Source organism: Kogia breviceps, chromosome 2 (assembly GCF_026419965.1).
Source record: "Kogia breviceps isolate mKogBre1 chromosome 2, mKogBre1 haplotype 1, whole genome shotgun sequence".
NCBI lineage: Eukaryota > Metazoa > Chordata > Mammalia > Artiodactyla > Physeteridae > Kogia > Kogia breviceps.
In genome coordinates this window covers 50,103,929-50,128,059 of record NC_081311.1, presented here as the reverse complement: position 1 = coordinate 50,128,059, position 24,131 = coordinate 50,103,929, and the positions used below count along the sequence as shown (strand labels likewise).

General features: G+C 51.9%; 1 protein-coding gene across 3 annotated transcripts in view; it reads right to left on the bottom strand.

Annotated features, from left to right (window-relative positions):
- GRID1 (glutamate ionotropic receptor delta type subunit 1) overlaps positions 1-24,131 on the bottom strand; it is a 679,656-nt gene that overhangs the window by 482,785 nt on the left and 172,740 nt on the right. The window lies entirely within an intron of this gene.

Genomic DNA, 24,131 nt, shown 5'->3' with positions numbered 1-24,131 from the left:
TCCTGACTGGTTCAGGGGTGAGCAGGTGGTCCAGGATGGTCCTAGACTGACCACCGTCCTGACACTTTGGTGGAGCACCTGGGAGAGAGGTCTGCTCTTTCCCCTGTGGTCACCAAGGGGTCAGGATGCAAGCCCAGGGCAGGAGGGGAGCATGGGAAGCTGGAATAAATTACCAGGGAGCAGGAGCCCATAAGGAGCTTGGGGCCCAGCTACCTCAAATATTAGTGCAAACCTACTCTTGTAATGGCCGGGGCTGCTGAACATTTTTTTTTTAACTAGGGCCCAAATCTCTCGGCGGCAGCCCTGCATGAGCCATCTGGCTTCTCCTAAAGGAGATCTGGAGCCAGCAAGCACGTCCAAGAGTGGGGCACAGTCCCGATGATGTCATTTAAACTCTGGGTCCACCTATGAAGCCTGTTTCTCCTGGATTTTTCAGTTTCATGAGCCAAAGAATACCCTTTCCTGCCTAAGCCAGCTTGAGCTGGATTTCTGTCACTTGCAGCCCAGAGTCTCAATACATAGCCCACTTTTTCAAGTCTGGGATGTTTCCTTCATCTGGTCCATATCTGTGTTCCAGCTCCCAAAGGCAGGCCCCACACCTGAGCCACCCCCTCCAAAGGACACTGGGCCAGTCCACATCGCACACATTGTACTCCCTCAGTGCCTGGGATGTCTGTGGGCTGCCCCGGCATGCCCTGGCCCATCCAGTCACCCAAAATCAAATTCAAAGGATACGGTGTTAATTCAACCCGATTGTTTTCCCCAACCAGTTCCTCTTCCAAACTTTCACTTCATGCCCACTCTGCAAATTTCATGAATTCTACACGTACCAGCCAGCATGCAAGCTACTACAGTGGTTCCTTCACTGCCCATCTTGCTGGGAGGTTGGCTCACCAGTAAGTCTAGTCCCAGCTGGATATGACAAGAGCAGCGATGGAAAAGCAAGCACGGTGCCAGGGAGACCAGAGCACCAGTCATAACTGGGGTGCTGGGGGGAATGTGCACAGAGTCCCTCTTCCCACGATGGGGGGAAGCCCTGGAATAGGGTCTGAGTACCTGTTGTAGACTCAGACACTTAGAACTTAGTATAGTTCCTTAGTAGAGTTCCATCTACTTTGTGCCTCAGTGTTTTTGTCTGTAAACTGGGGATGAAAGTTCTTGACTACCATTTTCATAGGACTGTGAGGAACCACAGTTCTTGAAGGTATCACCTGCTTGCATCTCAGAGGCCTGCACCCGGGAGGCACGGAGAGCCGACATCCTAATGGTCCATCGGAGGGCACAGCAGTGCCCAAATGAGGACCCCTGGGCCTCTACCAGAGATTGCAAATGTGAGACTGATATTCAAGTCCATGTGTTCAAGTCCAGCCATGACCTCAGCCAGCTTGGTCTATCGGCAACCTGGCCCCTGGAGCACAAACATGCACCCAGAGCTGCCTGCCTGACAAAGCACAGAGGTCTCAGTGTTGCTCTGCCCACTGATCCAGACAGGAAGCGGTGCCAGGAAGCAGGACGGACCCTCTGCACCAAGCCCCAGGACTCCCCCAAAGGTGGCCAGTGGAAGACCACACAGTGCCTTGCACCTGCCCTGGTACCAGGGGCTCCCAACACACAGGCCCTGGGTTGTCAACACCCCTTGGATCCCCAGAGAGGCCATGCAGTCCCCATCAGCTTGCTTGGACCCCTAGAGGTCTGCAGCCTTAAAGCCTCTTGAAAGAAAAATTTGAAGAGGTTCTTCAGAGCTTCTTCACCTATCAGAGGGAACGGCAGGCAAATGGGCAGAGATGGCTCAAGGAGAAGAAGTCTAGCAGGGGGAGGGGACCCCCACCTAGGAAAACTCAGGGCTGGTGTCAACACTGGCCCCTCCCTCTCCTGACCACGGCATAACTCACGCCTGCCAAGGGCAAGCTTGAGAACATCTCAGCACCGAGCAGACACCCATGCCTAAATCAGCAGTGCGCTCCTGTGCCGGGCATGCAACAGCTTGCAGCCAAATGGCCCATGATGGTTTCCCCTCAATCTGGGCTGTCACTAGCCACCTGTAGCTATTCAAATTTAAACTGAATTTCATTAAAATTAAACAAAATCACACGCTTAGTTCTTCAGTCACACTAGCCACATTTTAAGTACTCAGAGGTCGCGTCTGGCTGGCGGCAACCATATTGAACAGCACAACTATAGATCATATATGATGGATCATCACAGAAAGTTCCAGAACAGGGTCTGCCTGAGAAAGTGTCTTTTAACCTGTGCAGTATAAATGATGGTCCCAAATATGGGAGATGAGCTGCATTCAGGCCTCCCTATTACCATGCCTCTTGCCCTGTCACTTTGAAGACCATTCCAGTTCCTACTCCAGGTTCAACCACGCGACCTGCTTTGACCCATGAGACCGTTGTGACTTGGTATAAGCGGAGATTTGAGGAAGTGTGCATTTCTGTTTCCACTCCTGGACCCTGCCACCACCGTGAGAACAGCCCTGGACTAGCCTCCAGAAGGATGCAGACACGTGGAGAAGAATCCGGCGGACCAGGCAGCCACCACCGGCTACATGTCAGCTGAATTCAGATACACCAGTGAGCCCAGAGCAGAGCTTCCTGGTTGATCGATAGACTCACACACACACACACACACACACACACACACACACACACACACGACTGTTGTTCTAAGCCACTAATTTTGGAGATGGTTTGTTTCTCAGCAATAACTAACTGATAAACCAAGTTCATCAGATGCATTATATCTAATACACCTCAGGAAAAGTTCACTGAAAGAGCAAGGCCTGTATCTTTAAAAGTCACCCACACACACAGCTTCCCCACATGGGGCCGAGTGTGAGCCAGTCCTGGGGTGAGGACACTGGTAGCCTCTGCAGCGCTATCCCTTCACCTGGACACCCATGTCCTCACTGCCCGTGGCCTTGGCTCTGACCCACATCTGAGCACAGCTGATGGAACAGGGATAAAGGCAGCGCTCTGAGACCCACCATCTACCAGTTCCCACTCCACTTCTGGTGCCTTTCAAGGCCATTACAAGTATTTAAAGTGGCAGAGACTGGCACATCTGCAGAGCCATGCTTTACGTGAGCACTCGTGCAAAGAGAGCTCCAGAGTGGCTCTGTGTGTGTGCCCATGGGTCCACCCGTCTGGTAGGGGTCCAGGAACCTCACGCATCACACCAGCATGGCCGGTCCTCACAGGCTGGGGAAGAAGTCCCCTTCAGTCTCTTCCTTGAGGTCCCCCTACCTAAATCCATCTCAAGCCATAGGACCGTTTCACTTCCTCAGGGACCAAGAGGTGCCATGGTGGGTGGCAACTGTCTCGGGACCCACAAGGACTCACGAGGACATGCATACACAGAGCACACAAGCCCTCAGAGCTCCTGCACATGCTCAGCTGCTGCGTTTCTGCCTTCTGTTCGGGCAGCCCCTGGCGGAACTGAGCCATCAGAGAGAGTTTAAGCTCCCTGTCAGTGGCTGGCTCCCCACACCTGGAAGAAGTGACGCAGGCTGAAGGCAGTGCTCCTGAGGGACCACGGCCCCAGGAGCCCCAGCAAGCTCCAGCCGCCTGCTCCCACTTGGCTGAAAAGGTCAGCCCTCAGCCCCTGAAGGTCTCATTCAGTTGCACTTGAGGAGAGCTGGGGGGCAGAGTAACAGTCGAGAGCACAAGCTAACTTTGCCGCCATCCTGCTGTTCCCCAGGAATGGGGCCAAGGAAGTCCACTTCTCCAGCAAAAAGCCCTTCCTTCCTCAAGAGACTGAGTTTGTAACACCACCCTACCTTCATCCCCCAAGAAAGCCAGCTGTCCACCGTTGCTCCCCAGAGAGGGAGCACTCTCCAAGAAGTTAGGCTAAAGACAGGGATGGGGCTGCTCTCGGGGTAGCAGGGTGGGCATCCCAGGAGCCCTTTGGCCCCCCACAGAGTTGTGGACCTTGGCCCAGGCCCTTCCACTGGGAGCTCTCTGTGCAGACTGGCCAGCCCAGTGCACCTTTACTGATGCAGCTCCCCCAAGCAGACCCACCTCCACTAGAGAGGGAGACGAGGGGGCCACAGTGGGCGTCACATCAGCCACAGCCCAGAAAGGGCAGGAGAAGGCAAACGGCCCACAACTCTCCAAGGTGGCAGCGGGGAGGATGCAGGGGACATGAAGCATGAACAAGGGCATCAGCCACCCACAGGGATGACAGCGAGAGGCTCCCAGGAGAGACACCCTGCTCCCCAGAGAAAGGAAGCAGTTCAGGGAACAGGGCAAGTGCATTCCTGCGAGGAATCTGATGTGACGACACCCCAGGACGGGCCTCAGCTGCCTTGGCCCACCCTCTGGGCTCTCAAAGGACCTGGTCATCAGAAATCTTTGCAATACCAGAGTCGTCCTGTTGACATTCATTCAACTCTCCTTCCCTCCAATATTCACGGAGAGCTTTCTCTGTGTTGGTCCCTCTCCTAGGGGCTGGGGAGCAAGAATGAATGAGCCCACGGTGTTCCCACTAGCACGGGACTTACATTTCAGGGGCTGGAGAAGAGACTGGAAACAAATAGACAATAGATAATTTCCAACAGTGGTGTGAGCACTGAAGAAAGTAGAGACTGGGTTGCAGGAAACTGCAGAGGGTCGGGGTGGGAGAGGCCCCTGCGAAGAGTGAAAAGGAGCCAGCCCTGGAAACCACCCGGGAAAGACCACTCCTGACCGAAGAAACAGCATGTGGAAAGTTCCAGAATGAGGCATCTGGGATACCGAATGAAGAAGGGCCTTGCTCACCGCACAACGGGGACCAGGAACAGGGAGGACTGGAACTGTGGGGCTGCCAGGGAAGGAAGCTGGGGCCCCACCACCAGCAGTGGAGGACGTGAGCACATGCATCCCCAGTGCCCGAGCCCTGGGCCTCCTCTGCCCCATCTCTCCTCCCCTCCACAGACCAGCTTCCGAATGCTGGGCCCAGGCACCCTCTGGCACTTCCCAGCACTCACCTCTCTGCCACGCACACCACGCTGCTCTGAAGCTCTTGCCAAAGCCGTCAACAAACAGAGACCCTCCTCTCTCTTCATTTTCCATGGGGTCTCCGGAGCACCCAGCCTGTGACCACTCATCCTTGAAGTCCTTTCTCCCCGCCCTGGGCTTCCAGACACACACATGTGCTCTTGCCTCTTTCCTGATCCCTCCCCTCATGCACTCCTGCTCACATCCCCACATTCCTGGGCTTCCCTCTGGCATCACCCATCAGCCAGGCTTGGAGAACATCAACACCAGACACCCAGGCTGGCCAAGGGCTCTCCACTTCTCCTAAACACCCCATCATGAGCCCATCTCCATGATCCCTTCCCAGGTTCAGGCACCATCACCTCCTCCTGGGGACTTCTGCCACAGTCTCCTATGAGGTCGCCCTGACCCTGGGGTCCTCCCAGCCAATGCCTTCCTCCGCCAGGATGTTTTCAGAATTCATATCTGCTCACGATATAGCCCTCCTCTAAAACCTTCCATGAATAACACATTTCTTTTAAAGTTGCCAAGAAATTAATATTTGCAAAAGAATCCATCAATCACAAACAAACAATAAGCCTTCCAGAGACTTAATTACTGTATATAAATAAACTCCATACATCTTAGCCTGATACATAAGAGACTCTCGGGTTTTAACAGCTTTTTTAATTTTTGCTTTTGTATCACCATCACCTCCTTCCACCACAACCACCAGAAACCATGCACCCAAACCCCAGTAAAAAAAAAAGCTCTTTGGGGGTTCCCGGTGGCGAAGTGGTTGAGAATCCACCTGCCAATGCAGGGGACACGGGTTCGTGCCCCGGTCCGGGAAGATCCCACATGCCGTGGAGTGGCTGGGCCCGTGAGCCATGGCCACGGAGCCTGTGCGTCCAGAGTCTGTGCTCCGCAATGGGAGAGGCCACAACAGTGAGAGGCCCACGTACCAAAAAAAAAAAAAAAAAGCTCTTTGCCTTTCCCTGGACACCCCCCTACACACACACCCCCACACACACACCATACATGCACTCATACTCTCAACCTAGATGCTCCCAATTTGAAATTTAAGGAGCCCTACCTTTCCATCAGACTTAACTGAAATCATACCTCCCCCCAGGCCATCTCAGATCCTCAAGTCAGAATTCATGCCTCCCTGAAGTCTCATAGCTCAAGGACCTGGGAAGAAGAAACTAGGTCTTTCTCATTTCTTTGTCCAAGCCCAAGGCTCAAGTGACTAGCACAGAGTCAAAGACAGCTAAAGTCAGCGGAATCAAACTGAATCAAAGAAAAAAACAGGCAGGCTGAAGCCCAGGGTGATTTCAGCAACCACACAACTGTCCTGTATCTGATGCAGGCACAGCCCTACTAAGCAAGAAAGCTGTAACTATCCCACTACTCCTTCTGAAAAAAGAATCATATAGTCATGGGTATTTAAAATACTGTCTAAAAAGTAACTGAAATGAAAGAACACATTTCTAATTGCTTCCCATACTATCTTCCATTTCCAAGAAATGTCCAAGCTCTGAGAGTACTTGTAAAGAATATTTTACCATCTGTAATATATATGTATATGTATGAAGGCTGCCACCTCACACCCAGAAGTTCAAAGTTAGAAGTGTTTGGGGATTATTGGCAAATTTTCCAAAAGCTGAAACACAATTTTCATTCTACTGACTTTTTTTTTTTTTTAACTCCTTTCTTATCTGGCCCCCAAATACATGGTTCGAATTTCTTCCCAGCTAGAGTTTACCCAAATTCGAGTTCATTTCCAAGACCTCTGCCCAGGGTCCTCTTCTCCTTAATTGCTCACTCCCCTCCACAGCACCAACTCAAAATGCCACCATCCTTGTCATTCATAGAACAGCTACAGAACTGGGGTGTGATGGAGGCTGGGTCTGCAGGGGAGGATGCAGCCACTGTTTCCAAGAAAAGAGATCACAAAGACCTACCTGCTGCCAATCAAAAGTGATACCCCTTCCTTCTCTCTGCTCAGAACCCATTTGGTGCCTCACCTCCTAGAACTCAGCTGCCCAGCTGTGCATTCCCTCCCTCTTCCTCAAATATTTCCTGAGCACTGCTCTGGGAACAGCAGAATCTGAAAAATTCACAGCCCAGTCCTCAAGGAGCTCTCAGTCCTGCACATAAGACTGAGCCCAAAGCAAAGAGTGGCTTCGCCCTGCCACTCACTGAGCACCTCCCATGTGCCAGCATGTGTTTGTGTAGTCTCCATTTGCAGACTACATTTCTTGGATGCATTACCAATCCATGTTGGTGTGATAAAGGGCATCTCTGTGTGAGTGAGGTGGTCACAAAGCAGGCCCATGGGAGTTCAACAAAGAGAGGAGCAAAAATGCACAGATGCAATGCATCCAGCCGGCTCTCAGTAAAGCAGGATGCAGGCCTCTCCCTGTCATGAGATGACAAGGTCCCCCAGAGCAAATGCCCCCCCCAGGGCCCAGGCAGGGGCTGGCTTCAGGTGAGCAGGAAGACCCTCAGGGGCTGTCCCACCTTCTTTAGCCAGTGCAGTGCCACTGTTCTATATTTCTTGGCAAGGTTCTCATCTGGGAAGGAGGCCTCCGTCTCCTGGACACAATCTCAGCTGCCCAGCTGGCCCTGGGCGTCCTCCAGAGGGACCTCCCATCCCCAACTCCCCCCACCCCCAAAAAACCATGCTCTCTGTAGTAATCATGTCTTTTATCAATACTTTTGGTATTCTGATGGCATCTGGAGCTCTGCTGGCCCTGGAGGACTGCCCCTCAGAGGGATAATCAATTCCCAGAGATAGTAAACAACTCGCCCCAGAGCACCCCCGTTCACATGCAAACCAACCAATCCAGGGCCTGCACCCTCAACCACCTCCTCTATGGGACTCGCACACGTTGAGCCACTATCCACCCTCTCCAACCACCCCAGAACCAGGTACCAGACAACTCGGGACACCCCTGTGCCCCACAGCCTGCCAAAATGATTCACACCAGCCACTCCTAAGCCTGCTTACCCCACCTCACCCATTCTTTCCTGCAGAAATCACTTGAGCGGCTCTTGCCCGTAATTTCCCTTCTCCTTCTGCCTCCCTGATCAACCCTGGTGCTTCCCCCAGTGGCCACCCAAGGCATGGTGCGCCTCGTCCACCTGGGAATTGTCACAAACTATCTTTTCAATGGAAGTTGTCTCCTGATCTACTGGCCTTGTCATACCTAAGTAACAATAGACCATCCTCTGCATGGTGACCTGGGATGCAGCTCAGGGAGGGGTACACAGAAGTAGCCCCATTGGCCACACTCCCCTCCCCCTCCCCCGGGGGTCACAGAATAAGCACAGGCATGGGTTCGAATCCCACCCTTCACTAGCCCAGTGACCTTGGGCAGCCATTTCTCTGAGCCCATTTCTTCTGCAAACGGAGCTAATTCCACCTTCCTCCTAGGAGCACTATGATCCTTCACCGAGTGGCATATGTTACTGCCAGCACAGTGCAAAACAGATGTTCAGTGGCCGTCAGCTCCCTTCTAACCTTCTCATCAGCACTGGAAACGCCCCCCAAAAGGTTCCCAAATGAACAAAGCATCTCTCTTGTCCTAGAGGCTCATCAAGAAGGGAGATGCCATCCTGATAATCGGATGACACAACAGAAGACTAAAAAGGTCAGCTCTCCCTTCTGTGATAATGGAAGTTCCAAAGTTGTAAAGTGGCTGAAGGGGAAGGTCTGTCATTGAAAACTCTCTGAGAAAGAGACCAAATTTCTGCCCATAATAGGGGCCAATAATATCCAGGAGCCTTCTGTTCAAACAGGTCTCAGAACAAGCCACGAAACTATACATGAGCAGATTCTGTAAAGGAGAAAGGGTCATCTGGGTAATTCCTTGTGAGCACATTTACATGGTGTGTGCACATACATATGTCATTTCAGACACAGGAGTCCATGCATGAGCCCTACTCACACCCACTGCCTGGAGCCCTGGCAAAGGAGGGCATAGCGTGATCATAACATGCTCACTTCTCCCCAGATTCTGTTCCTTTCCATTTAAAAAGCAAACCCAAGGGGAAAACATTTTAAATAATCAGGCTGGCAGATCAAGATTAAAAACAATTTAAAATAAACGTCTACCCTGGCACTTTGGAAAAAACATATCATGCTGCATTAAGTGCTTTGAATTAAGTAAATTATACCAAGTAACTAATTTACATAATGATCAAAATTTGCATTTTACACATGTTATGATGAAAATAGGTTTATAAAAGAATTTTTCACCAACTTCTGTTCCGAGTTGGGTTCCAGTATTTGGATAAAATTCTGCAGTGCTGATCTGCTACTGTCTTTCATGTTTCAAATCTCTTGCTCCTTCAATATATATTTTTTTTAATCTAGCAGTTCCCTTATTCCCACTGCAATAAATAGTCCCTTTGATTTGCAATTCCCTTCCATCAACTGAGAGAGATCATATTTTTAAAGAATCCATAATACACAAATGATTCTTCGAATTTTCACAAATAAAGTTTGATGTTTCTGTCACCTTTCACTTACTAGGTATTTGGTATTGATTTTAGCAATTCTTCCTCCAAGATTTGTAGGATTGGCTTAAAGTCCTGCAGCTTTGTTTGCCATCTTTTCAGGATGAGGCATCAGAATGGCATTTCTCAACAGGCTTGCAACAACAGGCCCCTCAGAAAAGAAGCAAGACCCCACTGGACATACTCGACATGCCCGGAGGAGGCTGGGCACGAGGTCCTTAGGGAGACTGACCACCGGCCCAAGAGGCCACCCTGCGCCTTTCAGTCCTTGGTGCCCAGCAAGCGGGCCCAGAGCCAGAACTCCCTCTCCTGGAGCTGCTGGATCCTTAGATGCTTCCTTTATTCTCTCCTTCTCCACAGCCTGTGAGGAAGGGACAACCTTCCCATTTCACAGATGAGAAAACGGAAGCCAGAGAAGTTGAGTCCCTCCATCAACACCACACAGCCAGCAAGAGGAACAACCCACAATCATGCGTTGAGAAATTTCTGGATGTTTTTCTGGACTTCTTTCTAATTTAAGTAAGATCCTGAAGCAAATCTAGAAAAGTAATTTTCAAGTGTTTACCCAAAACAGCCATGTTTGAATTTCCAAGGGGCCCCAGAGGTGATGATTTTGCTTTTTGATAATGCCACAGACAAATGCCCTCCCTCCATGGCATGGCGGGAACAATGCCATGTGGTGAGGAAGATGGAATCATGCTCACTGCACTTGCTTACTAAGGGCTAGTGTGGTGCCAGCACCATGCTAAGCATTTTGCACATACTGTCTTATTTAGTCCCCATGACACCCTGATGTCTGGTCCAAAGTCATCCAGCCCTTTGGAGGCAGGACTAGGGTTCAAATCCAGTGCTCTGATGCTGGAGTCAGAGCTCTTTACCCACATTTGCCAATCAGCCAAAGGCACCTGGGAAGGGATGGGAAGGAGGCAGGTCAGAGCTCCCCACCGCATGCACATGCTAAGCCAGGGACCTGTCACACACACTTCATCTGAGCCTCACACACCCCTAGGGAATGGCCAGATCATGCCTATTTCACAGATTAGCCCCCGGCTCAGAACAGAGCTGATTCAACCCCAGAGTCATATACTGTCAGAGGCTCTGGTCTGTGTCACATCAAGGCATGGGACTTGCTGATGGTGGCCAGGGTTTCCCCCAGACCCCTGCCCAGGCCTACAGAATGGTCATCTCAAGCACACAGGGCTCCAGACAGACCACACAGCATGCTGGTCGAATGCGGGAGTCTAGCCTTTAAGAATGGCAAGAAGATGGAAATGTGACACATGCTATTACCAGCTGTTAATTTGCAATCAGTTTTAATAACTGACATTACACAGTGAAATGCAGCATCTTCATTAATTCCGTAAATTATCGCTGTGGGAAAAGCCCACACTCCCGGAAACGGCAGCTCGACTGGGCTGACTTGGAAGCAACCCTGGGCCAGGTTCCCCATCTTCAGACCTGCCCCGGGGGGTGCCCAGGGATGCCGCCTGCTGACCCCAATCCTTGCTGCCCCAGGACCAGCAGCAGCCTCCCACTTCCCAACGTCAAGGGTATGGGACTGGCCCCCGACTCAGGCTTTCTGCAAGTGTCTGGTGCCCACTGTGCCATAACCTTTGTGGAGGTTATCGAGAGACGGATCAGACAAGGAGCTCAATGGAAACAGACACGCAAGCAATGCTTGAAGATGTACTAGGACCCACGAGAAGTGGGAAGCAGTCTGTTTCCCCAGGCAGTGTCAAGCGAGGAAAGATCTCCAGGAAACCTTCAGAGAGCTCAGCCCAGGAGCTGGAGCCTGTGGGTCCAAGTGGCCTTTTCTAAGTGGACAAGAGAGGGAAGTGTACTCCAGACCAAGAGAACATCAGGATCAAGGGCCTCGTGGAACCCAGCAGCCCACCTGGAGGACTTGCTGATGGCTCTATTTGGCCATCAGGGACACAGGGCTTGATGTGCCCCTGAGGAGGATGGCCACAGTGGCATTCTTGGGACTGACCAGAAAGCAGCAGAAGGAAGAGCATCATAGTGGTCTTTGGGTCAGCTGAGACCAGGGCTGTGGCCACAGCCCCACCAAGGGACCGAGGGGCAGCAAATTTGGTTGCTCTGGAGGCAGCCTGGTGCCCCATTGTGCGTCTCAGTGTCCCCCACGGCCGGAGCCAGGAGGCCTGAGCAGCTGCTGCCCAACTCCTGGGGGGGCCTTTCCAAAGCAGGGCTCTGGCTCCCGGGTAGGAGAGAGTCGAAGAGCCTCAGTTGCCACCTCTGTAAAATGGGCAGGGTGATGCCTCCTAGGCGGTAGGACCTCGTAGGGAGCAAGCGGGATGATGGATGCAAGCACCTGGGCCACAGTCCAAGTGTTGGGGGGGCTTGGAAAGATGGGCCTGCCTCACTAGTGACACCGCCGTCTCCATGCCACCTCCAGCGTCACCCCGCCCCTCTGCTCCCCCCCCAGCCCTGGCACAGGAAACCTCTGTCTTCACAGCTCTCTGTTGACCTCATGACAAATGTTCTTCTACTTACGCATTTAATTTACATAATTACTCTCTGATATTTACTCGGATTTAATTTGTTTCCTCTGGAACTTGCCTTTGAAGAGGCAGTGCCAACCAGAGACAGGAGTGAAACACAGCAAGGGGCTCACAGATGTCACCGCCCCTCTCCGGGGGCCTCCAAATGCCGCCTCTGCAGAAGGACCGGGCTCTGCCCGCACACAGGCACCATGCACGGACCCTCACACCTCCTGGTGTCAGATGGGGGGCCAGGCTGGGGAGGATCACTGCCCGTGAAGACCTCACAGTGGAGAGAGAGGTGCGTAAACACCAATCCCAGGAACGACTCTTTATGCCAGGCCCAGAGGGAAGTGTGGGCAGTGCCAGGTGGAAGGACGGCTGGAGTCCTCTGCTCAGGAGTGATGGGGAAGTGGTGGAGCTGGGCGTCAGACCGAGCTGGAGTCCGGAGGCAGTGGATGGCCTGATGGCATTGCCAGGACCCTCTTTGGTGCAGCAGAGTGGGGTTCCCAGGGGTGTCGTGTAAATGAGGCTGGAGTCGAGGTCTGGGCAGACCACAGAGGGCAGCATGGACACACCATGGCGTGGAAGAAAGGGTTTGATTTTGAAAAATCCGTTTGGCAGTTCTGCAGGAAGGGGCGTGACCTGGAGGGCAAAGGGCCATAGGCCATCAAAATCTCAAGGCCATGGCCCAAACACAAACACGAGCAGGAGCACTGAGGTGGAGAGGAGGGCCAGAGGCTCAGAGAAAGAAGGTGAGGGAGGAATTAAACATGAGGGACGCCGGGTTATGCTTGCCAGGCTGGTGGGTGGGGAACCAAGAAGAGAAATATAGGAGGGGCATGGGGGACGGGGGCTCAGTCCTGAGTGGCCTCAGCCACTCAGCCCCAGGCTCCTGCGCTGGGAGCACAGCAGCACCTCTCCTCCTTCACCTCGGCTCCAGGACGCTGATGGGGATGGGTCCGCCCAGGCTCTGCTATGCTGTGAGTCTCACTCACCCCTAGTTCTGAGCCTCTTTCCTCCTAGTTCCTGGGCGCTGCTGTTCCCGGTCGCTGGGCTGGAGCCTCCCCCAGATTTTGTCCTTTACAACTCATTGATTTTTGTGCACACACACATACTCACTCGCATACACTTACAAGTTCACACTCATACACTTACACGTTCACACACGCTTGTGCTCACACACTCACATCCACACCCACATTCTCACATTCATACTCACACCTTCACACACACTCGCTCACACACACTCACCTGTACCCTCACCCTCACATTCACCCCCACACACTCACTCACACAGTAGCGTGCTGGAGCCAGCCTGTACCATCTCATGAGAGGACGTGGTTAAATTTTCAGGAATTTTGCAAGCCAGTTATCAAACACAGCCACTATAAATTAAATTATATAAACGTATAATTAAACAAATTACATTACTAACAAAATTGACAAATACACAAAGCTCATCACTTCCTAATTATTTTGCTACATTTTACTCTTACCTACGTTCATGGAGCTGTTCATGTCTGTTGTATCTGAAATACCACTTCATGGTGCATCGTCCCTTCCCAACTCCACATTCAGTGATATCATGACACTCAAAATCAGTCACCATGGGAGTATTTACACCCCAGAAACCAGCAAAACTATAAAGCAGGGCTTTCTGTTTCCCTGGAGAGCCAGGTGTTAAACACTTACTAGCACACCAGGGCTTACAATGCTGCGCACATTCACGCTCTCTCACACACGCACACCTGCGCCCATGCTTAGCCACTCGCACGCACACTCACACCCGCGCTAACACACTCACACAGCGCCACTCAAGTCACATACACACTCACACTGACACACACAATGCTCCCTCACTCTCTTACACACACGCCAGCGTTCCATTTCCCTTAACATCACACAGACGCTCAGAAACCACAGCCATGCCCGGAAAGGAGACCAGAACCGTGCCCTCTGCTCACCCTGGCCTCCCCCCACCCTCCCCTGGGCCTGGGAGCTGACTCCCCCCAGAAGGCGTCTGTGCTTCAGCCTCCCCGCACCACCGGGAGGGCACCTCACGCTGGTAATAAAAGCAAGACAACGGCAGAGATCAGTCATAATAGGGTCGGTTGTCCACAAAGACGAGGAGCTCTGCAAGTCTGGTTTTTTGTTTGTTTGTTTGTTTTTTCAGTATGCGGGCCTCTCACTGCCGTGGCCTCTCCCGCTGCGGAGCACAGGCTCCGGACGCGCAGGCCCAGCGGCCATGGCTCACGGGCCCAGCCACTCCGCGGCATGTGGGATCCTCCCGGACCGGGACACGAACCCGTGACCCCTGCATCGGCAGGCGGATTCTCAACCACTGCGCCACCAGGGAAGCCCCTCTGCAAGTCTGGATGAGATTTCTGGACGCCCTGGCCCAGGCAGCCCGGCCATTCTGGAAGCAAACACAGGTGGCCAAGGGCTTCTGTGGCCCCGTGCAGCCCTGCTAAACCCCCAAATTAAACCCACACCTATACTAATTAAGAGCCAGGATCTGCAAGCCTAATAGAACTGCTGGCCCATCTGTCACAAGCTAGTGAACTCCCGCCAGAACACCTTGGGCCAGATTACAAATGGGATTCAGGGTTGGGGGCCAGGGGAGGCAGGGTATTATCCTGAAATATAATTTGAACTTTCCTTCCAAAATACCATCCTCGGGCTGATCCATCACAGGCCCACCCCTGCCCACACCTGCCACAAGCGAGGCCTGGACCGTGGCACCTTCCATCACCAGCCAGTGGTCAGGGATTCTGAGTATCTGATTCACCGTTGCACATCCTGTCCTCCAAGCATGGCAGCTCAATAAAGCGTCATGGGGAAAATGTGTGAATTAACTAATGAAAGGCAATTCTCTGTCCAGGGGAGGAAGTCCATGTCCAAGAAGAGCCTCCTGGCTGAAGCAGAAGCCCGCACTGGAGCTGGGTCATGCAACTGGAGAGGAGGGGCTGGCAGGGCTGCCACTGCCGGCTGGCCTGGAGCACACACCTCTGTCCACCATGCATTCCCCAGGAGCAGCGACTGTGGGGGACATCCTGGCAGTGCACCCGGCACTATGCCCTGTGCCCATTCCTGTGCTCTCCCTAGCTCACCTACCACCCCAGCAACCCCAGGAGGGCAGGTCTATCATCATCCCCATTTTACAGATAGTAAGACTGAGACTCAAGAATGCTAAGTGCTAGAGCCACCATTCCAAAGCCTCTGCCCTTAGCCTCTCTGCTTTATGGGGACGTGGCTGCCACACAGAACCTCCTCATTATTGTTAGCCCCCTTTGCCTTCTAGGAAAACCAACAGTTAAAATAAACCCACACTCTGCCCAGTATCCCCCTCCCAGGCCAGCACCATGGGCTGTCCAGGGCACTGAAGGCTGGGGACCGCCCTACCATGGCCCTGGGACTGAGCTGCCCCAGCCTGCAGCCGACGGCTCAGTGCCCACATTATCGAGCTCCACGGCTCTGGGTGGGCAGCCGGCCTGCCATTCTCCACAGCAGCAACCACGCAGCCTCTGCTCCGGGCACCAAAAGGGCTCTTTCATAGCCCACAGCTGCCTTTTCCCCCAACTTCACAAGAGCAATGGGAGATGCAGATTCTGATTCTGGGTCAGAGTTTTCTCCGCGATCCTAGTGATTTCCAGTTTAGAGGGAAATGAGCACCCCAGAAATCATTTAGAATTAACCCTACCATCCTGGAGCAGCAATAAAACTCCATGAGGAATGAAATATAGGCAGTACATCGCAAGCCCTGTCACTGGGAGAAAAGAGAGATGCAATTGTCTATTGGCTGGCTCGTGTTCCCAGGCAGGTGGAAGTATCAAAGCTCTGGCAGAAGCTCCCCCTCTGCATCCCCACTCGCCTGCCTTTTCCTGTGACTACATGCATCAGCATAAGGGAGGGACAGGTTGACGGTCCTCAGGGCTCTCTTGTGGGAGGGCGGGTGGAGAGTGCCGGAGGGGGAAAGTCATGAATCGCAGGCGAGGCTCCACTGTGTGCCCCTCAAGGAAGGTCTGAGGATCCGCTGCACAGATCGCAGGCCTGGGGAGGAGGGGACTGAGGATCGCTCAAAGCATTCAAGAGTGACCAAGTCTGCCGATGGGTAGGACGAAGCCCACAGACACCCAGGGGTCCAGTCCACACTCTGAACTCACGCTCCTCCTAGAAGCCAGGAAGTCAGGACTTAGAGGTCACCATGCACATGCTGAACTGCCAACTCCTTTACGATGAGGCAGAATCAGGAGTTCAGAGATCAGGACCAGCATAGGATCCCAGAAGGAAAGGGAGAGAGGGGATCTCAGATGATGGTATTACTGTCACAGTTTCTGCAGCCATGGGGGAGAGCAGCTGCCAGGGGATGGGGGTGGGGAGCTCCATTTATCTGGGACTCGGGAGTCAGCACCCCATTCTCTCCAGAGTCCCGAGCAGCCTCTTCTCTCCCCTAGATGACATCATCCAGTCCTGGGGCTTCAAATACCATCCACACCTGAATTACGTGTTACCACCCTGGACTCTGCCAGGATTTCCAGACTCATCTATCCACTCGGAAATAGGCCTTTCAAACTTAACACACCCAAAAAGGAACTCCTGATTCTCAATCGCCCATTAGCTCTGCTCCCCTTTCGAATAAACAACATCACCAACCCTCCAGTGCTCAGGCCCCAAGCCTGGGAGTCTTCCTGGAGACTTCCCTCTTCCTCACTCTTCACCTATTATCCACCAGAGACTTGAAACCCAACCTCTCCCTGCCATTGCCACCACCATCTCTAACAGAGGCTATTCTGACAGCCTACCTGGCCTCCCTGCCTCCACCCTCACCCTCCTGCAATCTGCCCACCACATGGCAGAGACGGTGATTTTTCTAAACGTGATGCGGACATGTCTCTGCCCTGCTTAAAACCCCACCAGCCTCACAGCACGCTCAGCATAAAATCCCAACTCCTCACTCAGGACCTAAGAGGCTCCACATGACACAGCCCCTGACTTGATCTCCAACCCAATTTCTTTCTCTCCTCTCCTTCCCACCCTCCAGCCACACAGCCCTTGTCCTCCTTTTTGAACACTCCAAGTTCACTGCCACCTCAGGGATTTCACACCTACTGTTCCCTCTGTTGGAAAGCTCTTCCCAGATTTTACCTTACTGACTCCTTCAGTGCATTGTGTTATGGATCCAAATGTGACCTCCTCAAAGGGACCTTCCTTGAGCTGCCGGGTGGCCCCGCTCCACCCCTACCTGTGAGTCTCTGCCACATCCCCTACCCTTTTCTTCATAATACTCCTCACACCTCCTGAAATGATCATCTTCATTGATCAGTCCTCACGTCTTATCTTCCACTGTGTCCCCAGGGCCCGGAGCAGTGCCTGGCACATAGCAGGCAGTTACCAATGTTAACTAATGGCCCAAGTAAAACTTAGGGGCAGCACGCTAGAGCGGGGCAAGCCCAAGTCTGGAACAAGCCTGCTCTGGGTCTGAAATCAACTCAGCTCAGCCCCTCATAGCCATGTGACCTTGGCTTCACTTCAAATCTTCACATCTTTCTAAGCAGCAATTTCCTCATCTATATGATGATAATAATAAAACCCCCTTTGCACAGTGGATGCCAGGATTCCATGAGATAGCAGGTTGTAAGGTGCTTCGAGTGAACTTAGCAAACAGTCAATATTTTTATTAATAGCAGTAGCAGCAGATGTGAAAATACCTGCGTGAAAGTGGGAACCAGAAAAATGATACATGAGCAGGGGGAAAGGAAAGAAATGTACATACACTGGGCGTCCCATGCCCCAGGCACTCTGCTGGCTCAGGAGGCCACAGAGATGCACAAGCATCAGCAGTGCCCTGGAACAGCTGGTGGGCTGGGGCAGAAGCCAGACTTGGAAACACTGGGTCAAGTGGCAAAATTAAGAACTATATTAGAGGCACATGTAAATGCTACAGAAGCAGAGTGAAGGCCTCGCCGTCATGAAGATGTGGAGGAAAGCAAGACCAAAGAGGGAGTGGACACCCAGCTTGGCGTCTGCCTCTTCTTCTGGGAACAGCCCTGCTCTTGTTCCAGGGGATGTCTCCTTACCCTACTCCAATCTTGCAGTTCTCGTGGGGCTGCCTTCCAGAGTCCCCTGTTCCCCACACACTGGATTCAGGAGAGGGCACATGATCCAGGCCAGGCCAACAGAGCTACTCCCTGACTTTTTTCCAGCTGGAGCTAGGAGAAGAGGGTTACGCCCTCTAGTGACAAAGCACATCGTGTAAACTCAGGCGGTGAGAGCTGCCATGTTTCTTGCCGTATGGAGGAAGCAAGGCTGAGGGAATTAGCCAATATGCAGGTGGAGACACAAAGGGGAAAGGTGGGGATAAACCTTAGCCAGATATAAAGGAACTAGCTTATGTGATTGTTGGGGGGTGGCAAGTCTGAAATAGGTAGGGCAGACCGCAGGCTGGAAACTCTCAGGCAGATGATGCTGCCGTTTGGAGGCAGAATTTCTTCTTCCTCGGGGAAGGTTTTGGTCTTAGGCCTTTTTCCACTGATTGGACGAGCCCCACCCAGATTATCCAGGCTAATCTCCTTTATTTAAGGTCAACTGATTGCAGATGTTAACTCCATCTACAAAATACCTTCAAAGCAACACCTAGATTAGTGTTTGATTGAATAACTGAGTACTATTGCCTCTGCCAAGGTGACACATAAAACCAACCATGGCAGAAGTGAGGAAGAGGCAGTAGGGGCAGTAAATACTGATGACACTTTCAAGACTCCTGCTCCGAGGGAAGATGAGAGCTTGAAGGAGAGGCAGGATGGCAGGGGAAGGAGAGGGGGTTTCCTTGCCCTGTAGGGATGAGGGAATTGAACGGGAGGGAACTGAAGCAAGAGACTGAAATAACAAGAAACTGAGAAACTGATCTGAGAGACAAGGCCCCTGAATGGAGCAGAGAGGATGAGAACTGGGGGCGGGGCGGGGCGGGGGGTTGGTTCTCTCATTATCCACTGCTTCGGGGCCACCCACGGTCAAGATCCACACAAGCAGTTCGGCATGGACACCAAACAACCAAATGGATGCTGGCTGCCAAATGGGAGGGACCAGAGTGAGAATCTGCTCCAAATCCTCGCCACGCCCTGTAAGGAGGTGTAGCCAGTCACCCTGATTTCATAGATAAGGAAATGGATAGAAGCCCAGAGACATTTAGTAACTCACTTGGGGCGCAACTGCTAGGAAGCAAGGCTGTGGACCTTGACGCGGGAAGAAAGGAGGAGAGGATGGGGGCAGATTCTACGTACCGCACCCCACGTCTTGCTGGGAATCCTAGAAGCCCACACACAGCAGCCCTAGACCCTTCACCTTCTCTCCTGCTGAGCTGGAAAAAAGGACACAGGCCAAGGGCTCTGGAGTCTGAAATTTCTGTCAAAGAGGAAGCGCTCAGCACAGCTCAGGACAGGGCCTCACGCCCTGCAGGCTCCCACTATGGGACAACACAGATGCACAGGGGGTCCTTCAAGGAACCCCGTGTCGCAGTTCAGGAAGAGGACCACAACCTGCCATGTTCCACCCTTTATCTCCTCAAGGCACCGCTGATGGTGTCCACCTGCAGAACATCCCCATAGGCAGCTCAGAGCCGGGGGCATGTGCCTGTGACTGAAGTTCTTAGGGCACTTCATCCCCATGGAAGACAGCAGAGGAAAAGTCCAGAGAGTGAAAGTGAGGTTATCCTAAGGATAAGCTGAAATCTGCCCAATGTATAAATGCAAGTCGACAGCAGGCAGTCAATGAAGACATCCATGTTCACCCTCTCCACGATTATCACTTGTTAGGGGTAGTACCCCAGGACCACCTGCTGCTGACAGGGCTCATGGGGCTGCTGCATACCAACCATCAGGGCAGCTGTCTCCGTCTCTTGCTCTGACTCCCAGCTGTACTTCCAGGCTGGCTAGGCGTCTGCCCCAGAGGGATGCCGTAACCCCTGAAGCATGGACCAGAAGAGCCTAAATAGTAACAGTTACCCCAAGGAGCCTGTCCAAACAGAGAGCATTTGGGACTTTCTACAATGTCATGTCTCATCATGTCACCCCCATTTATCCACTGAGCTAAATTAAATGCAGCCTCACCAGTCTTCCTTCTGCCAGACTTGTCCCCTGTTCATAAGACTCAAGGCCCCCTGGTCCCTACAGAGAATAATTCCTATTCCTCGGCCTGAGCTGAGTCTGAGTGCCAAGGAGCAAGGACCAAGGATAAAGCTTGGCCTTGGGAATCGAACAGCCCTGGGCCTCAGTCTTGGCTTCACCATCCATTGGCTGATGTGCCTCTAACCCTCTCTGGATTAGTCTGTGCCTCAGTCTCCCTACCAGCAAATCCATTGACTAAAATAAAAAGGGGAATTACATCCACAGTGTGGGGTTATTGTGAGAATTTAGTGAACGATGTCAGACATATTGCCCAGTAAATGGCAGCTACTGCGACCAACATCAGAGATTCCCTAACCCAGACTCACCCACCTCCTGACCGCTGAAGAAGCCATGGACGTGACCGCCCCTACTGCCACCTGCACCCCACTCCCGACCTTTCCAAAGTCTTTCCGTCCTGTAGGATTCAGTTCCAGGCCCACCCAAAAGGGCTCCTGGACAGAAAGAAGCACCTATGTGAAGTGACAGAGGTACGAAAAAGACGGGAAACTACATTGAGGGGTGTGCTGCACAGCCATGGGGCAAGGAGGTGGGGGGAGCCAGGAGACACAGCTGAGGAGTTTGTGTGGCAAATGCAAAGCAGAAAGCAGGGCCATCTGTCTCCCAGTCAGGCTGTGAGCCATGAGAGGACAGAGGAGGGGTGACCCTGTGCTAGCCACAAGCCACATAGGGCCACTAAGCACTTAAAACGTGGCTAGTCCAGTTGAGAAAGGCTGTAAGTGTAAAATAGATGTCAAATGTCAAAGACTTAGTTCAAAACAAAGAATAGAAAATATGTGATTAATAATTTTTATGTTAATTATATGTTGGAGTGACAATAATTGACTAAATAAATGAACTGACCTACATAAAATAAATTAACTTCACCCGGATCTCTTTACTTTCTAAATTTTAAATTATACATGTGGTTCACATTATATTTCTGTTAGACATTGCTGGGCCATAGCTTTGTTTGCCCAAACATGCCTGGCATGCTTGGGGGAGAGGCAGGGTGCCAAAGGGGTTAAGTCAGCCAGGGTTCAACATCGGGCTCCACCCCTTGACACCAGACACTTTGCTAAACCTCTCTCTGCCTCAGTTCTTCACCTATATGGAGATAATAATTGTAGCAAGTTCATAGGATGCTTGCGAGAATTAATTATCTCATGCAAAGCAGGTAAATCAGGACTTAACATGTGGCAAGTACTGAATTGGCTCTTACTACCATCATCCTCACAGCCACGTCACCATCATCATCATCACCACCATCACCATCGCCATCATCATACTCACATCTTCATCATCACCACCACCATCATCGCCACTACCACCATCATTACCACAATCATCACCACCACCATCATCATACCCACACCTTCATCATCATCATCACCACCACCACCATCACCATCATCATACTCACATCTTCATCATCATCATCACCACCATCACCATCACCACCACCATCATACCCACATCTTCATCATCATCATCACCACCACCACCACCACCATCATCTTACTCACATCTTCATCATCATCATCATCACCATCATCACCATCACCACCACCATCATCATACCCACATCTTCAGCATCATCACCACAATCACCATCATCATACTCACGTCTTCATCATCACCACTATCATTGTCACCATTAGCATCACCACTATCATCGTCACCATTATCATATCATCATCATCATCATCACGTGGGTCAAAGCACACTTGTCCACCCCGTATCTTTAAGACACTAATCTTTAAGCTGGGGGATTGGGCTAGGTTGACTCTGATTTCCATACAGAGGAACCATCATGTATGAGCTATGGCCAGTCTTGCCAAAGTCTCTGGTTGAGGACGAAGGAGCCCTGTAAGTGCTCACTCTGTGCCTGTCCTCCCTCCCTGCTGAGTGCACTTGTCCAAAGCACACATTCCATCTCAACCACGTGGAATTCCCAGCTCAGCTCAGTCCACACCACCTACTTGGCCCCTTCTCTCCCAGCTGTCATGTTTCCTGAATGCCAACCTGGCCATGGCTGCTCTCAAGTAACTCTTTAGGAACAATGCCATCAACAGATGACACAACCAGGCCAACAGGAAGGACGTTTACTGGGCTGGAGCCAGCAGCCTGCTAGAGGTCACCATGCTCCAGCCTGAGTGTCTGCCCACAGCTCTGCTCCACACGTGCTGGGCAGAGAGAAGCTCATCGGTAGCCATCCCCAGCAAAAGCCATCCATATGCACTGAGGGTCTACTATATGCCAGGAACCATGTCCCCAGAACAAATCTTCTAGGTGGGAATAAGCACCCTCATTTTTTAGATCAGTAGCCTGAGGCTCAGAGAGGTGAAGTAACTGGCCCAGGGTCACACAGGGCATAAGTAGGGGAAGCAGGGAATAGAATCTAGGGGAACCCAGCTCAAAAACTGTTCTCCTATCATGATGTAGCCCACTGTCAGAGTACACACTCAGCCCATGGGGACTCAAAGCATCCTTATTCTTAGAAGCCAAAAACCTTCATCGATCTCTCGACATCTGTTTGAAAGTTCCTCTCAATACTCAAGAACCAGGGAGTTATTGTTAAGAAGTGTTAGCCCAGCTGGCTCTCGGGGAAGCTGTGCATCCATCCCAGGCCTCCTACCTCTCAGCTGTCACTGCTAGCAACGACAGACAGGTTGACTGTAAAACCTGAAAGAAGCCACAACCATGCAAAAACCACCTCACCCTTGACCCAGTGACCCAGAGAACCTGGTATCAGCCACGCTGTTTGGAGTAAGAGATGTTATGAGAAACTAAACTGATCCCAAGAGTATCAAGTGGGAAAATGAGCAAATTCTGGGCCCTGGTCTGACATCCTAGCACATTCAGAGGGCTCAGAAAATGTGGGGATTTTTATGCTGGGATTTCTGAAGGCTCATGGGGTGGGTGGCCCAAGGGAGGGTTGGGACACTTGGAGAAATGACTCAGTCTGAGAAGCTGAGCCAGGACAGGGAGCTGCAGGAAGGGACACTCTGGGCCAGATGGTGGGGCAGGTGGTTGACATGTGTCATCCCACTGAGTGCTCCTGGTTCCCAGGAGAAATACCCTAATCCCATTGTACAGAGGAGAACACTGAGGCTTGGAGAGTATGTCAAGCCAGGAAATAACCTCAGCAACTGAGGCTAGAGCTGTGAGGGCCTGAGGGAGTCTCCAGGAGGGCTTGTCTTTTCATCAGTCAGATCTTGCCTTCCCAAATATACTGCAGAACTCAGACACATCTCCCTTGTTCGAAGGAGGCAGCGATGACCTGCTGGCTGCTTTGCTCACACAACAAGGCTTGCAAGCAGATGATGGTGGTCATGAAGGAAGTGGATCACGGAGAGGGCTGGGGGTGGAGGAATTGATAAGAACATCTCTATCCATTTGGAAACCAAGAGGAAAATCAAACAAAAATTACATCCAGCTTCTTCGTCCTAAAACCAAATCAATAAAGAAGGCAGAAAAACAAGTGTGTTTTATTTTCTACGAGCTTCCAATTGCCACACTCTGTCCAAATGCTGGCAATCACACAGGAATGCTCACGACGGCTAGCTGAAACCCAGCCTGTTCTGGGGGACTGCAAGACATGTAACCCTCAGTGAGGCTTGGGACCAGATGTATTTTGGGGGTTCAATTTTACTCCTAATTCTTTTTTTTTTTTTTTTTTTTTTTTTTTCTGTGGTACACAGGCCTCTCACTGTTGTGGCCTCTCCCGTTGCGGAGCACAGGCTCCGGACGCGCAGGCCCAGCGGCCGTGGCTCACGGGCCCAGCCGCTCCGCGGCATGTGGGATCCTCCCAGACCGGGGCACCAACCCGTGTCCCCTGCATCGGCAGGCAGATTCTCAACCACTGCGCCACAAGGGAAGCCCCACTCCTAATTCATATTAAATATTAAATAAATGGATGTGTTTGGGTGTTAGCAATTTATCCAGATGGATTCCTGTGTCCTGGGCAGCAAGGTCCAGGGAGT